We start from the raw sequence: 14,633 nt of genomic DNA on the forward strand, positions 1-14,633 counted from the left end.
ACAATGCATTTAGGATTGTCACTATTTTTTTCTTACTCTAGATCGTGTGATAGAGCTCAGTTGTAAGAAATTCAAATTCCTAAATTCTATTTTATTCGTTATACAACGACATATACATCTAGAAAGACAGTTGGTAAGAGATTGAATGTGGTTGTGGAAGAGTTGAGTCAGAGGAACTCGATTTTGCTTCATGCTTAGGATGAATAAATATAAGGCCTTAAGCAGATTATATGTGTACTACGACGTGTGAGCTTGTTGATAAAGAGCCCTAAGGCATGAATATCTATCTACCCCTATGGTGAAAAGCAACGAGAGAATCAAAAGGTAGATACAAGCTTCAACAAGTAAAAGAAGCTAGGTGAAGAAGGATACGAGGTACCCAGTTAGTGAAGAGATGTATTTACAATTCAGGCAGAGTAATATAAGCATTCTGAGTTACTTTCAACAATAACAAAGATATATTCACTTGACAACACCATTTCAGTTATGCCTTGTGGGAGCTAACAAATATAATTTAAGAGAAGGATGGGATATCAACATCCAGCTGGGGTTAGAGTAACCAAAAATTATGGATGGATTGTTATCATTAGCTCACATTTTCGAGGGATATTGCAAACATGGTAATGGTTCTCCTTGTGAGACACCCAGATGGTGCACTCTAGAATAGTACAATCAGATATGAATATTAGAATGTTCAGAAATTTTAGAAGATTGGCATTGGAATCCTAGAAGGGATGAATATTTACCTTTGTATGGCTCTCGTCCCTAGTAAAGAGAGAGTGTTGGGTGACCCGAAGAGCAGTGAGTTGAATCAAGGGGGGCTAAAAGTGAAAGAATGTTTTGAAGAAGTCTTCATAATAAGGTGATAGACAGAAATATTAGCAGGAGAATAAGAAGAAAGTAAATGAAGCATTATGAGTAAGATGTAATAAATGGATGATAACGGTAAATCAAAATATGACAGGACTACAGATTCTATAGTCAAGTGAAGGAAAAGACAAGAAGCTACATGGCTTGAGACAATAAAAGAGTATAAGCCATAAAGTCATGTCCCCATTTCGAGAAATGAGTTGGTGACTCATACGTGATTACCAGAAGAAAAAGTTAGAACCCCGGAGTAATAAAATTTAGTATGGGCTAGTGAATAAGATAAACTGAACATGAATTCGAGACCGAATGATTTGATAATAGTTGACATCATGAGAATCTCAGAGATCGCGTTCCGACGATAATTGAATGGACAATAGAAGAATAACTTTTAAAGGTCATTTAGGAAGACGCTTCCCTAAAGCAAGCGCTGTGAGCAGAGTTAAGCTTAAGGGACTAAGTGTGCCAGTTACACTAGGTGTCACCTTTGTATGTAAGAAATTAAATTATCCCTGGTACAGAAGAGTTACCTCAAGGCAAGTAAGAGTCTGTGAAGATGTGAAAAGACGCCAAATATGAAGAGGTGAAATATTTATAGGTAAATATTCATAGCAATAAATGTTGGTACTCCCCTAAGGGGGGAAGATGGTGTGATATGGTATTAAGTCGGAGTTATGTGGTTAGGGTAACTATGGAATAGTAAAGGAAAAATGTGGTAGAAAGGTAAAAGGAATAAGATTGAATTTATTCAGATCCTACTGATATGATATGACTTTAGAACATTATGTAAGCATGATGACGGGGAGAGGCAGAAATGGTTCTATCACTAGATGTTATTGATAAATAAGTGCAAATGAACACTGGATACATAAGGAGCCAGTGTGCGGGGTAAGTTAAGACAAAGGATATAACCCAAGAGATATTACGTAGAATATAGATATGAGAATGGACTAACGTGTAGTTAGTAGTTGATTCAGGAAGAGCCTAGCCATAGCTAAACAAGAGGATACAACCAAATCAGCAGGTTGTGCAAGATAAACATAGTGAAACCCAACATAGGGAATTCTGTCTCATAAATATGATGACATCGTAATCCTTGAGAAATATTCAGATAGGAGTTGGGGTTGTTAAAGGTACCGTATAAGTCTTACAAAATTTTAAAAAAAAAGTTGCCACTGAGAAGACATTCAAAAATTTCAGTTCAGAATCAACCTTACGAGCACAAGGGTGCGGAGGTAAGTAATTAAGGATAATTATAGGTGAGTAAGAACATAAAAAAAAAATCTTTCGGGTATACGATGTAATAAGCTCGCAGCTTTACAGGAGACAAAGGGTCCCCCCTAAGTCTACAAAGAAAGACTAGCTGAGGAAATAAGGAAGAAGGCTTCAACTTAAGCATAGTGACATAAAGAAGAAATGATCTTGTAACAACAGTCTCACAACAACATTGTATGCACTCCATAAGAAAGTGGCACCTATCATGGCTAATGAACGGGAAAAAAAAATCAAAAGATGATATTTGAGATCATATGAGTTACAGGAAATTCAAGTTTTTGTGGGCAATGAGATAAGCCATGTATTCATGCAACAAGTGGTAGAACGACCATGAAAAGTAATCGCTTATGTTTAAAGACAACTAAGAAAGCACGAGAAGAATTATATGGCCCACAATTTAGAGTTAGCCGCGGTGATTCATGCACTAAAGATGTGGATGCACTATTTGTATGGCATTCATGTTGATATCTATACGGACCATAATAGCCTTTAGTATATATTCAAGCAAAAGGAATTGAATTTACGTCAGAGGCGATGGTTGGAGCTACTAAAAGACTATGATGTTGATATTTTATACCATCCAGGAAAGGAGAATGTAGTAGCTGACACCCTCAGCCGTAGATCTATGGGTAGCATATCATATTTACAGCCAGAGAAGTGTGGGATAGACCATACGATTCATCAGCTAGCTAGTCTTGGAGTTCGATTACTGGACGCAGGTGATACCGGAGTCTATTCAGGACATGACAACATCCTCTTTAATAACTGAAGTGAAGGAACACCAGTATGAGGATCCTGTGCTAGCTCATTATAGAGATACATCCTCTCAAAAGGAGAATACATCATTTGAGATTACAGGAGATGGAGTCCTCATATATCGAGGTTGATTATGTGTTATAATATGGCAGGGTTGCGCGCCGGCAGGTTATGGGAGTAGCTCACTATTCTCGTTATTCTATTTATCTAGGAGAGACAAAGATGTATCATGATATCAAGGGAATATATCGGTAGGATAGAATGAAGAAGGATATAGCAGAGTTTGTTGCTCAGTGCCCTAATTGTCAGCAGGTTAAGATTGAGCATCAGAAACTCGGTGGATTATTATAGGCTATAGAGATTTCGACTTGGAAATGGGAAGTGATTAATATGGATTTCATCATAGGCGTACCTCGTACCCAACGTAAGTTCGATGCTATATGGGTTATTGTCGATAGACTTACAAAAGCAGCTAATTTTTTGTCTGTCAGGACTACTTATTCAGCAGAGGATTATGCAAGGCTTTACATTAGGGAGATAGTACGACTTCATGGTGTCACTATATTTATTATCTCAGATAGAGGTGCTCATTTTACAGCTAATTTCTGGAGGTCCTTCCAAAAGGATTGGGGACTCAGGTAAGTCTTAGTACAACATTTCATCCCCAGACAGACGGTCAGGCTGAACGTACTATTCAGACACTGGAGGATATGCTACGGGCTTGTGTGATGGACCTCAGGGTTAACTGGGATGGTCATATTCCACTTATTGAGTTCGCATATAATAATAGTTATCATTCCAGCATTTAGATGGCTCCATACGAAGCTCTTTACAGATGGAAGTGTAGGTCACCTATCGGATGGTTCGAGGTTGGGAAAACTAAGTTAGTAGGACCAGAGTTGGTATAACAGGCAGTTGAGAAGATTAAGCTTATACGGGAAAGGCTATTAGCAGCTCAAAGTCGTCAGAAGTCCTATACAGATAATCGATGACGAGACTTGGAGTTTCAGGTAGATGACTGGGTATTCCTAAAGGTATCATCGATTAAAGGCGTTATGAGATTCGGTAATAAAGGAAAGCTTAGCCCTCGGTACATTGGACCTTATAAGATCATACACAGAGTAGGCCAGGCAGCATATGAGTTAGACTTGCCTTCCAAATTGGAGTTTGTACATCTAACATTTCATGTGTCTATGCTCCGTATGTGTATTGGAGATCCCTCTAAAGTCATTCCAGTTGACGATGTTCAAGTTACAAAGCAGCTATCATATAAGGAAGCTCCCATTGCTATACTAGATAGACAAATTCAGAGATTAAGAATTAAGGATGTAGCTTCGGTTAAAGTACTTAAGATTAACAATAATGTGGAGGAGATGACTTGGGAAGCTGAAGAAGAAATGAAGACTAGGTATCCTCACTTGTTTCCACTTCCGGAGGAGGATCAGACTGAGACATCACAACCTTTAGGTACGTATATGGTACTTGATTCTTATGTTAGTTATTATTATTGGTTGTGTGAGGCCATTGGTGTTATTGATAATTGTGGACCAGTGTGGCTTTGTATTGTTGGGTTTGCTGTAAGATAGGTTGGTAGTAGTACCGTTACAGAGGAGACTCTGCCAAAATTTCTATAGATTTCTGGGAGTTTAACATTCGAGGACGAATGTTTCTAAGGGGGGAAGATTGTTACACCCTGTGCGTCCCAAGTTGACGTGATGAATATGATACTTGTTAATCATAATTTAAATAAGTTTAAAGTCATGATATGACTATATATGACGTTTGGATATAATATATAAAGTTTTGGAAAAATCGGATTAAAGTTGCGGAAAAAGAACCGACTAAGGATTTTCCTTGTAATAGAGCTTTTTGAGAAATATATTTCGTATGCTATATGAGGTCTTTTTGGGACATATTATATACCAAATTGAAGGTCTACGAGTCTAGTTTCCAATACATTAAACCGTTCATTGATACAACATCGGAGTAGTGAGATATACATATTTTCGTGAGACTGCACAAGCAGTTCGGTTGGGACCCACTTGAGACGACCTTCGACCTTACATTTTTTTTAAAGGTGTTTCAGACTCATTGCGGGCCAATTTTCACCCAAACTTCATCTAACAGCTCTACAAAACCCTCCCTAACATATCCCAAGATCTCAAGAACCAAACTCAAGGAAAATCAACTCAAATTATCATCAAAGGTGTTAAGGACTACAAGAGGATGCTTCTATGATGTTGTGGTGTGATTGAGGGCTATTATGAGCTAAGTTGAGATAGGGTTTCGATTTGTAGCTGCTGTCCAAGGTATGTATAATATCTTATTAATTGTGTCTAAAGTTAATCTTGTGTTGGTTGTGTTGTTTGAGTGAGAAACCATAAGATAGCACTTGAAAGAACATGGGATGTAGTTGTCTTTGGTTGGACTATTTTGTTGCTAATTAGATGGTTTGTGGTGGCTGGAAATTGTAAGAAATAATTTGATAATGTTGTGGCTGCTGTTGTTAAGTTTTTCTATTTGTTAATTAAGTTTATTGAAGAAGAAAAGATGAAAATCAAGTGATTGGCGATAAAAATTAAGGTACTGGACGTATGGAGCTATTTTGGAAGGCATTTTGTGGATGTTTTGAACTAGAAATAATATAGTACAGATAAGTATGATGTTCTGAAGGTTATAAACTAATTTATGGAATAAGAGTTGGATGCAATTTATATCTTGTTGTGAGAAAAAATGAGCTTGCCGCTCAATTTGGTTGTTAAGATAATCAGATTATATTGTTGTTGTTGCTCTTGTTGGTTATAGTTGTTATTGGCCTGTTGATGACCCTTAGTGGTCTTTGGGATGTATTAAAAATAGGGGAGTTGCTGTCCGATTTTTCTTAAGCCATACGACTAGCCAAATACGATGGTATGACATTATATGTTAACGGCAATATCATTTCACTTGTTGTAGATGAAAGAAGTTATGTTGATCTTGGTTGAGTAATAAGGAAGAGATCATACTGGTATGTTAAGGCTATCCCTTCTTTCTTTTGGCATGATCCAAATGATACAAACGAAACGAGCAAAATATGCAACTTTCATAAATGACTCTATTCATAGAAATACTAGGGGTGTCTATATTCTTAATTCCCAATGTGAATTATTATTATATATTCTATTCACGGGTCTCAAAAAAATACGTATTTGATAAAAGTTTGTCCGAAAGGCATATTGATTTTATGATATTCGAGAAATTTTATTAACGTATTTTTTATGCATTTCATGCATTTATACATGTACATTGACCCATGACCAGAAAGTGTTATATACGCGTGTATTATATGTATATGGGATATGGGAAAAGGTTACGGCGTTATATATGCACCACCACCTGATCAACTGGTATACGTTGATGATTTTGCCCACATTGACTGAGATGATATGATGTGATGCCCTCAGAGGCTTGATGATGTTATGTACGCATATACCTATGCATGGTATGACATTTATACGCACATGCATTACATTATAAATTTTCATGATTCAAAGAGCTATTCAGAATTATAGGTTGAGTTCTTTACCCCATGTTTCTTTCATGTATTTTATATGCTACGGTCATGCCTTACATACTCGGTACTTTATTTGTACTGACGTCCATTTTGCCTGGGGACGCTGCGTTTTATGCCCGCAGGTCCCGATAGGCAAGTTGAGAGTTCTCCTAGTAGTCTATCAGCTCAGCAAAAGGTGTTTGTGCACTCCACTTGCTCCGGAGTTTCCTATTTGGTCAGTATGATTTGAATATGTATTGATTGGTATGGCGGGGCTCTATCCCGAACTTTATGATATTTATGTACTCTTAGAGGCTTGTAGACATATGTCATGTATACGGATACTGGTATGGCATTATAGGCCAATACGTCATATGTATAAGTCGGTACATCAAGTTGGGTCACCCTATATTAAGTATTTCCTTATATTTTATTCTACTTATCTCATGACAGCCTTTCCGACTCATTTACCTATGATAGTATGATACGAAAGATAAGTTATGTTGGTATTCGGTTGGGTAAGGTACCGGGTGCCCGTCGCGGCCCATCGGTTTGGGTCGTGACAATGGTAATGGGTACGATCGTTCTTTGGATACTTATGATGTGGTGAGTCTCTACAGGTGCTCGGAGGAAATACCTTTGGAGTTTGCGACCTGCATAGCTTGGTTGAGTTTGAGAGATTCAGTTCTGATGGCTTGGTTATGTGCAAATGGGTTTCAAAGAGTTCTCGATGGTTTTTACCATGGTTTGAGATGGATATTTCCTACCGTTGTGAGGAACATGTTGCGTATTGTGATTTTCTCCCAGATGAGATCAAATGGAAGGTTCCTGGCCAATTGAGTATGTAAGTTGCTTGCGACTCAGAGTTGATTATGCGATTCTCGTACTTTTCCTATGATGGCATGATAGATGTGGTGTGTTATGTGGGATTGAAATTTGCATGTGCAAGGTCACGATTCAGTTTTGAAGGGAAGATCATGAATTCTTAGCCAACATGGACGGTTTCAGACGTATAGATGAAGGCTATTACTACTTCGTATTTCCTGAGATGGGTGCGCATTTCAGAAGGCGCATTATGTTTTGACCTACGGATGCTTCATTTTTGTTGCGGCACTTGCATGGTTGATCTACTGCTGATATTCAGAATTTGCTATGTGGCACAGAAGAATTGTCAAAGTATTCCTCGTGGGATGATCGTGTATGAGAGATGTGTTAGACATTCGGGCGATGGAGTTAGGATTAGATAGGGTGATTTGTGTGCTATATGGCCAAAGCTAGCTAGGGAATGGTATGTGTTATGGTTAGGTCATCGTGTACTTTCAGAGGGTTATTTGTCTATTTGTGGATGACCAGAGTTGATTTGGGGCGCATTGGTAGGCCCAATGAGGATGCGTATTCTTCACCAGGTCGGATTGGTTAACTTCGTACTGCGATGGTTGAAAGATGTGCCATTCGATTAAAGTTGAGCTCATTTGTGTTCTGATATGTTCTATGAGTTACTCTTCTATGCGACAAGGGGTTGTGATCTATTGGTTATATGCACATGTTACATTTCGCATTTTCGTACATTAAAGTTTCGTCGTAAGTTAATCGACGTAGACTCGGGAAAGAGATTATTTGTGAGATTATAAGCATTTATGCTATTTATAACAGGCGATAAGTAAGTGCCATGAAGGTTAGAGGGTAAACGAATCAAAGAAAATGAGTTTCGTTGAAGGTTGTCAATTTGGGATAAAATACGGTCCAAGTTATAATACCCGGTATTTATGGACTAGTGCCATACAAGGTATAGTAAGGTGTATACGCATATATTATACGTATATGGGATATGGAAAAAGGTTATGGCGTTATATACGTACCACCACCTGATCAATTGGTATATGTTGATGATTTCCCCCACAGAGGCCGAGATGATATAACGGGATGCCCTCAGAGGCTTGATGATGTTATATACACATATACCTATGCATGATATGACATTTGTACGTGCATGCATGAACTTATAAATATTTCAGGATTCACAAAGTTATTTAGACTTACAGGTGGATTCCTTTACTCTATGTTTCTTTTATGTCTTTTATGTACTGATTTTCATGCCTTACATACTCAGTATATTATTCATATTGACGTCCCTTTTGCCTGGGGATGCTGCGTTTCATGCCCGCAGGTGCAGGTAGACAGGATGACGGTCCACCTTTTTAGGAGCTTTGATCAGCGAGAGTTGGTGTGCTCCACTTGATCCGTAGTTGTTACTAGTTTTGGTACGCTATTTTTGGTATGTAGATATGGGTATGACGGGCCCCAGTCCTGTCCTTTATACATTTGTACACTCTATTAAAGGTCTGTAGACGGTCATGTATAGTTGGATAGTATGTGGCCTTGTCGGCTTCCAGTTTTGGATATATAGTTGTCTATAGCAGCCTTGTCGGCTCGCCCTACGGTATTCCGCATGTATATGTATATATGTCTTTTAGATATGTTTTCCTCACGTATGTTATTCACGTGATTCAGTAGTTTGTTGGCAGATGTTATTCATGACCTACCCTTAATTCATATTTATATCTTGACGCATATTTAGGGGTGTTCGACATGTAGGACTCGGGCACTCATCATGGCACATCGGTTTGGGCCGTAACAGTACACATGGTAAGGTTCTATTTGGGTCTTGTATCGGGATTTGAGCGAGATGGTTATTAGGGTGTCGAATGGTTGATTGCACCTTGGTTATGTTCTCTCCAGACTGTGGTATATTGTGCTATTTGCTTCTACGTGGTTATGGTCATACACTTCGGGTATTTGATATCGAATTGCGTGTAGTTGTTGATTTTGAGGATGGTGGCTTGAGGTATTTCATATGGACTCGTATTTGGATGGGGTCACGCGTTGCAGCTGGGTTATGTCGGGATATGATCCTTTGTGTTAGATTCGTGTGTCTTGGTTCTACTATGTAAGATGGGTTTGTAACATTGCGGTTGTGGTGGTACTTGTTAAACTTGTGGGATGATTTTCTCGTTTGAGTCATTTTCCATGATTGAGTATATTTGGGTTGTTGCTTATTGGTGCACAGATTGCGTGGATTGTGGTTTTAGGTTGTATTGAGGTGGTATGTAACTAGAGTGGTTGTGTGATGAGATGAGGTCATCGGACCTAGAATGGGCGCTATCGGATTTGTTTGCGGTATATTTGGAAGGATAATGTCGTTGATCGGCCTAGAAATTGGCTATAGTTCTTGTCGAAGGAGAGGGAGCTCCATGGCTTGTTGATCTGATGAGTGGTTATGAGTTTTTGCGTGTTTATTTCATCATCGGCAGTGTACGAAGGTTTTAGAGCGAGGTTTTGTTTGGTATGAGATTTATTACCAGTACTGGGTTTGTTTTGAGAAGCTACGGTGATCGGAAGTTATCGTTATGAGTATTTGAGTTATGTGGTATATCATGTGATTTTTGTCTTGGGTTATGGTTATGACTTGATCCAGCTGGTTCAGACTTATACAGTGTGTAGATGCGAGATTTGGGTCTTATAGAAAATTTCGGATGTTGAAAATTGGATTCTAAGGTTTACGGGCTAAGGTCGAAGTAATGATCTTTAGTTATGTTATGTTGTCGGGCCTATATGGAATAGGGTGATGTGGGATCACCCCCGGGTATATGCACGGTAAGGTCACACGGCAGTTCGATTGCTTTGGAACAACTCTTGGCACGTTCGAGGACGAACGTATGTTTAGGTGGGGGAGGATGTAACGACCCGACCGGTTATTTTGAGCAATTGCATATCGCTCGGTAGTTTGAGGGCATGAGTATCTCCGTATGATGTATTATGACTAGTGTGAATCGTTGGTTTTGATTTTCAGGTTATTCGGAATCGATTTGGAATAATGAATTTCATGATTGAAGCTTTAAGTTGGAAGAGGTGATTAAGTTTGACTTTTGTGAGTTTGACCCCGGAACGAAGTTTTGATGGTTTCATTAGGTCCGGATGGTGATTTTGGACTCAGGCGTATGCCCAGATTTGCTTTTGAATATTTCTAGAAAGATTCTGCACTAATTTGCGAAAATTGGAAATTTGAAAAATTGAAAAATTCACAAGTTTGACCGGAAGTTGACTTTGATGATATCGGATTCAAATTGTGGTTCCGGGAATTGGAATAGCATCGTTATGTCATTTCATACTTGTGTGCATGATGGATATAATTTATTCATATATTTTTATATGTAAATATTAAATATTTTAAATAAAATATGAATAAATATACCATGTTCTCCCATATTTTCTAACATACTTCGCAGGAGGAAGAGCATATGAAAATTGAAGAAAAGAAGCAAAACAAGAGTGGGAATTGAGTAGTCAACTGGGAATGAAGAAGCAAATATAACACCATAGTTGCGACAATGGCAATTGGAAATCATGAAGCAAATTACATAGTTGCAACTAGCAAACTATAGTTGAAACTATGGTTCTTCCTCTGCAGAATGAAACTCAATTGGCAAGGTCATAGTTGCACCTACAATTTCCATAGTTGCAACTATGGAGAACTTTAGGCAAGAAAACTCAATAGACAGAGTGTGAATTTTGAAGAGAAGATATTGAGTCTTACGGGAGAAAACTACATTTTGGTCTCTCTCACTTTTGTCTTTAGTATTTCCTACTAATTGTCTTTCTTTTAGAAGAATAATATTTCTTCATAAGTTCTTTGTTCCTAAATTAGTTTTTCTTACTTCGTAATGGAGTAAATTCTTTTGTTGGGATAGTTGATGAAGCTTGATATATATATATATTTATAATACTATCTCAGTTTAATACATCCTTGGTTTGAAACTTTCTTTTTATACTTTGTATTGTGCCGTAATAATAGTTTTAATTACTCATTATTATCACTTCTACATAGTTTATCTCTAAGTTATTCTTATATTGATTTTGTAATTCTCACGAAGCAAAATTGATATATAATAACCAATGAATAATTAGTGGAGTGATAGTAATGTTTAGTAATCTATTATTCCAACTTCGTAATCTTGCTTGCCTCAGTTTTAATTCTCACAGAGGAATTATTGTAGGCAAGATTATTGATTTTTTTAGTAAAAATATTCTCACGAAGTTTTTACTACCTCTTAGCACAATTCAAGCAAGAAAAATATTTTGGTTTAATCGTCACTAGTTTTAACTCAATTAATCACATAACCTCACAGAGTGCTATTAGTTGACTACTTCTTAGTGAGCTAAATATAATTGTATTAGCAATAAGCAATTATTCCTAAGAGAAATACATGTAAAATTTGAGATTTTATTGTAATATATTATCAAGTGAATTCAACTATTCCCAACTCTTTTAAATTATAAATCTTCCGAAAGTTCTTGGTTTTTGTTTAAGTAATTAACAAGCTTTAAACCTCACTCACTTTTCATCAAACTGATTCTCTCAAATAGTAGTTGAAATATTAAAAGTTTGTAGTATAGATGTTCCAATCTCTGTGGGACGATATCATAAACTATACTAGAATTTGACAAAGCACGAGCAGGAAAATCCTATACACATTGGCCTCGTCAGTGCAAAATTTGAGTTCATTCCGGATTGATTTGATATGCTTCGGCGTGAGTTTTGGAAGTTAAAAGTTCAAAGTTCATTAAATTTTGATTTGAGGTGCGATTCATCATTTCGGGGTTGTTATGTGTGATTTTAGGCCTTTAGTAAGTCCGTGTTATGTTATGGTACTTGTTGGTATATTCGTACGGGATCCCGAGGGGCTCGAGTGCATTTCAGACGGGATTCAAATCATTTTGGAACTATTTGGTTAAGGCTGGTTTGGCAGGGATTCTGGTGTGACCGCACATGCGGAGCTATAGTCGTAGATGTGGAGCCACAAAAGTGGCAGAGTGGTCACGGGAGCGGAAAGGGCTGTTTTGGAAGCATCGCAGATGCGAAGTTTTGGGTCGCGTCTGCGTTATCGCAGAAGCGATGGCTAAGGCGCAGGAGCGGACGTCTACGCAAATACGCGATTAATATCGCGCCTGTAGTGTCGCATGAGCAAATATTTTTCCGCATGTGCGAAGAGCCATTTCTCCAACTGATTCCGCAGATGCGGGCTTCAGGTCGCAGAAGCGGCTAAATTGTTCGCAGAAGCGAACATGTCTAGGCAGAACATATTTCGAGGTTTTGGTCGTTTATTTCATATTTTCGAATAGCTCGATTTGGGAGAATTTGGAGAGGAATTTTTTCACACAACTTGGGGTAAGTATACTTGACTCACTTGTAATTATATTTTATGAATTAATCTTCTTTTTCAGCATTGGATTATTGATTTTTAAAGAAAAATTGGAGGAATTGTCTATAGTTTCATGAAACAAATGTTTGAGATTTGAATGTCGATTCGGAGTCGGATTTAAGTGAAACTAGTATGGCTGGGCTCGTAATTGAACGGGTTGTTGGATTTTGTGAATTTTGTCAGATTTTAAGACGCGGGCCCCACTGCCAACTTTTCGATCGGAGTTGAAAATTTTTATAAATTGGTAAATTATAAGGATTGGAGTATATTTAGATTAATTTGCACGTTGTTTGACTAGTTTCGAATCGTTTGGCTTGGAATTGAGGACATAGGAAGCCGTTCGGAGGTTGATACGCGCGGAATATAATTTTTGGAGTATTATTTAGCTTGCTCGGCATCAGATTCGGCTTGTTCGAGGTAAGTAACATTTATAAACTTGGAGCTGAGGGTATGAACCCTGATTATACGTATTATGTGATTGGTTTGGAGGTGACGCACATGGTAGGTGACAGGCGTATGGGAGTGCACCGTAGAAATTGTGACTCAACTGTTTCCGTGGAGCTGTGAAGTCAAATGACTTGTTATTTTTCCATGTATTTTGCTATGTGTTAGAGAAACTGAATTGTGACTCATGTTAAAAATCATGCTTAGGCAAATACTGGTATTATTGGGACCCACTGAGGTCATTTCTGTTGTCGAATTATATGTTTAAATTGTAATTTCGTACTCAGTCATGTTCATTCATTGCATATCATATCTTAGTCTCTGTTGCTATTTATTGATACATCATATCATCATTTTGGGCTAGTTTCATGACATTGTGTGCCCGAGAGACTTGAGAGATTGATGACTGAGTGAGGCCGAGGGTCTGATTGTGAGTGATATTTATGGGATCAGGCTGCACGCCACAACATGTTTTATTGATTTATGCCTGGATTTGGCTTATTATAGCGCTTGGGCCGAAGGAGCCCCTCCGGAGTCTGCACATCCGCAATGAGCGCATTGGATATTATATTGAGGGATGGATCTTCCTTAGGCATAATCTTGCCTAATTATTTATATTGAGGGATGGATCTTCTCTGGGCATGGATCTTGCCTAATTATTTATATTGAGGGATGGATCTTGCCTAATTATTTATATTGAGAGATAGATCTTTCCTGGGCTGGATTGGCCTTATACAGTACTGAGTGACTGCATGTCCACCATCAACATCGCTGCCTTATCTTCTTCCAGTACCAGCAACAATCGATTGGACATGTGTATTGCCACCATGCCTTATCTTTTAAATTTATGTTGCTTATCCATTTAGCAATTGTTGTTTCATTCCATTTAATACAATCTGTGATCTCCAGTCCACCCTCATTCTTACCCATGCATATTAGGTCCCATGCCACTAGGGGAGGTCTATTTGTGACAACTTTTCCATCCCAAAGGAAGTTCCTACATATTACAGTGATGCCTTTTAATACCTGCTTTGGTAGTATGAATATGGAAGACCAATAACTGTGAATGTGTAACAAAACAGAGTTCACGAGCAACACTCTCCCAGCATAGGACATATGCCTGGTACCCCAACTTTTAATTCTTGTAGTCATCTTGTCAAGCAATACTTCACAATCCATTTTTGAGATTCTCTTAGCTGAAATGGGCACACTAAGGTACCTAAATGGGAGACATCCTTTTTTGTATCCAGTCATCTCAATCAAGTCATTTAAACTTTGAGGATTCATATTTGCACTGAATATATTTGACTTGTTGGCATTTTTGCATAGCCCTGTTGTGTTGGAGAATGTCTTTAATCCCCTGAGGAGCAAATGTAATGATTGGAATTCCCCTTTACTGAAAAGCAATACATCATCAGCAAAGCATAAGTGGTTCAGCTTCAGACTCCCGCATTTGGTATGATATCCAAAGCCCTCTTGTCTAGCTACTACCTCCATTA

Source organism: Nicotiana tomentosiformis, chromosome 2 (assembly GCF_000390325.3).
Source record: "Nicotiana tomentosiformis chromosome 2, ASM39032v3, whole genome shotgun sequence".
NCBI classification, from domain to species: Eukaryota; Viridiplantae; Streptophyta; class Magnoliopsida; order Solanales; family Solanaceae; genus Nicotiana; species Nicotiana tomentosiformis.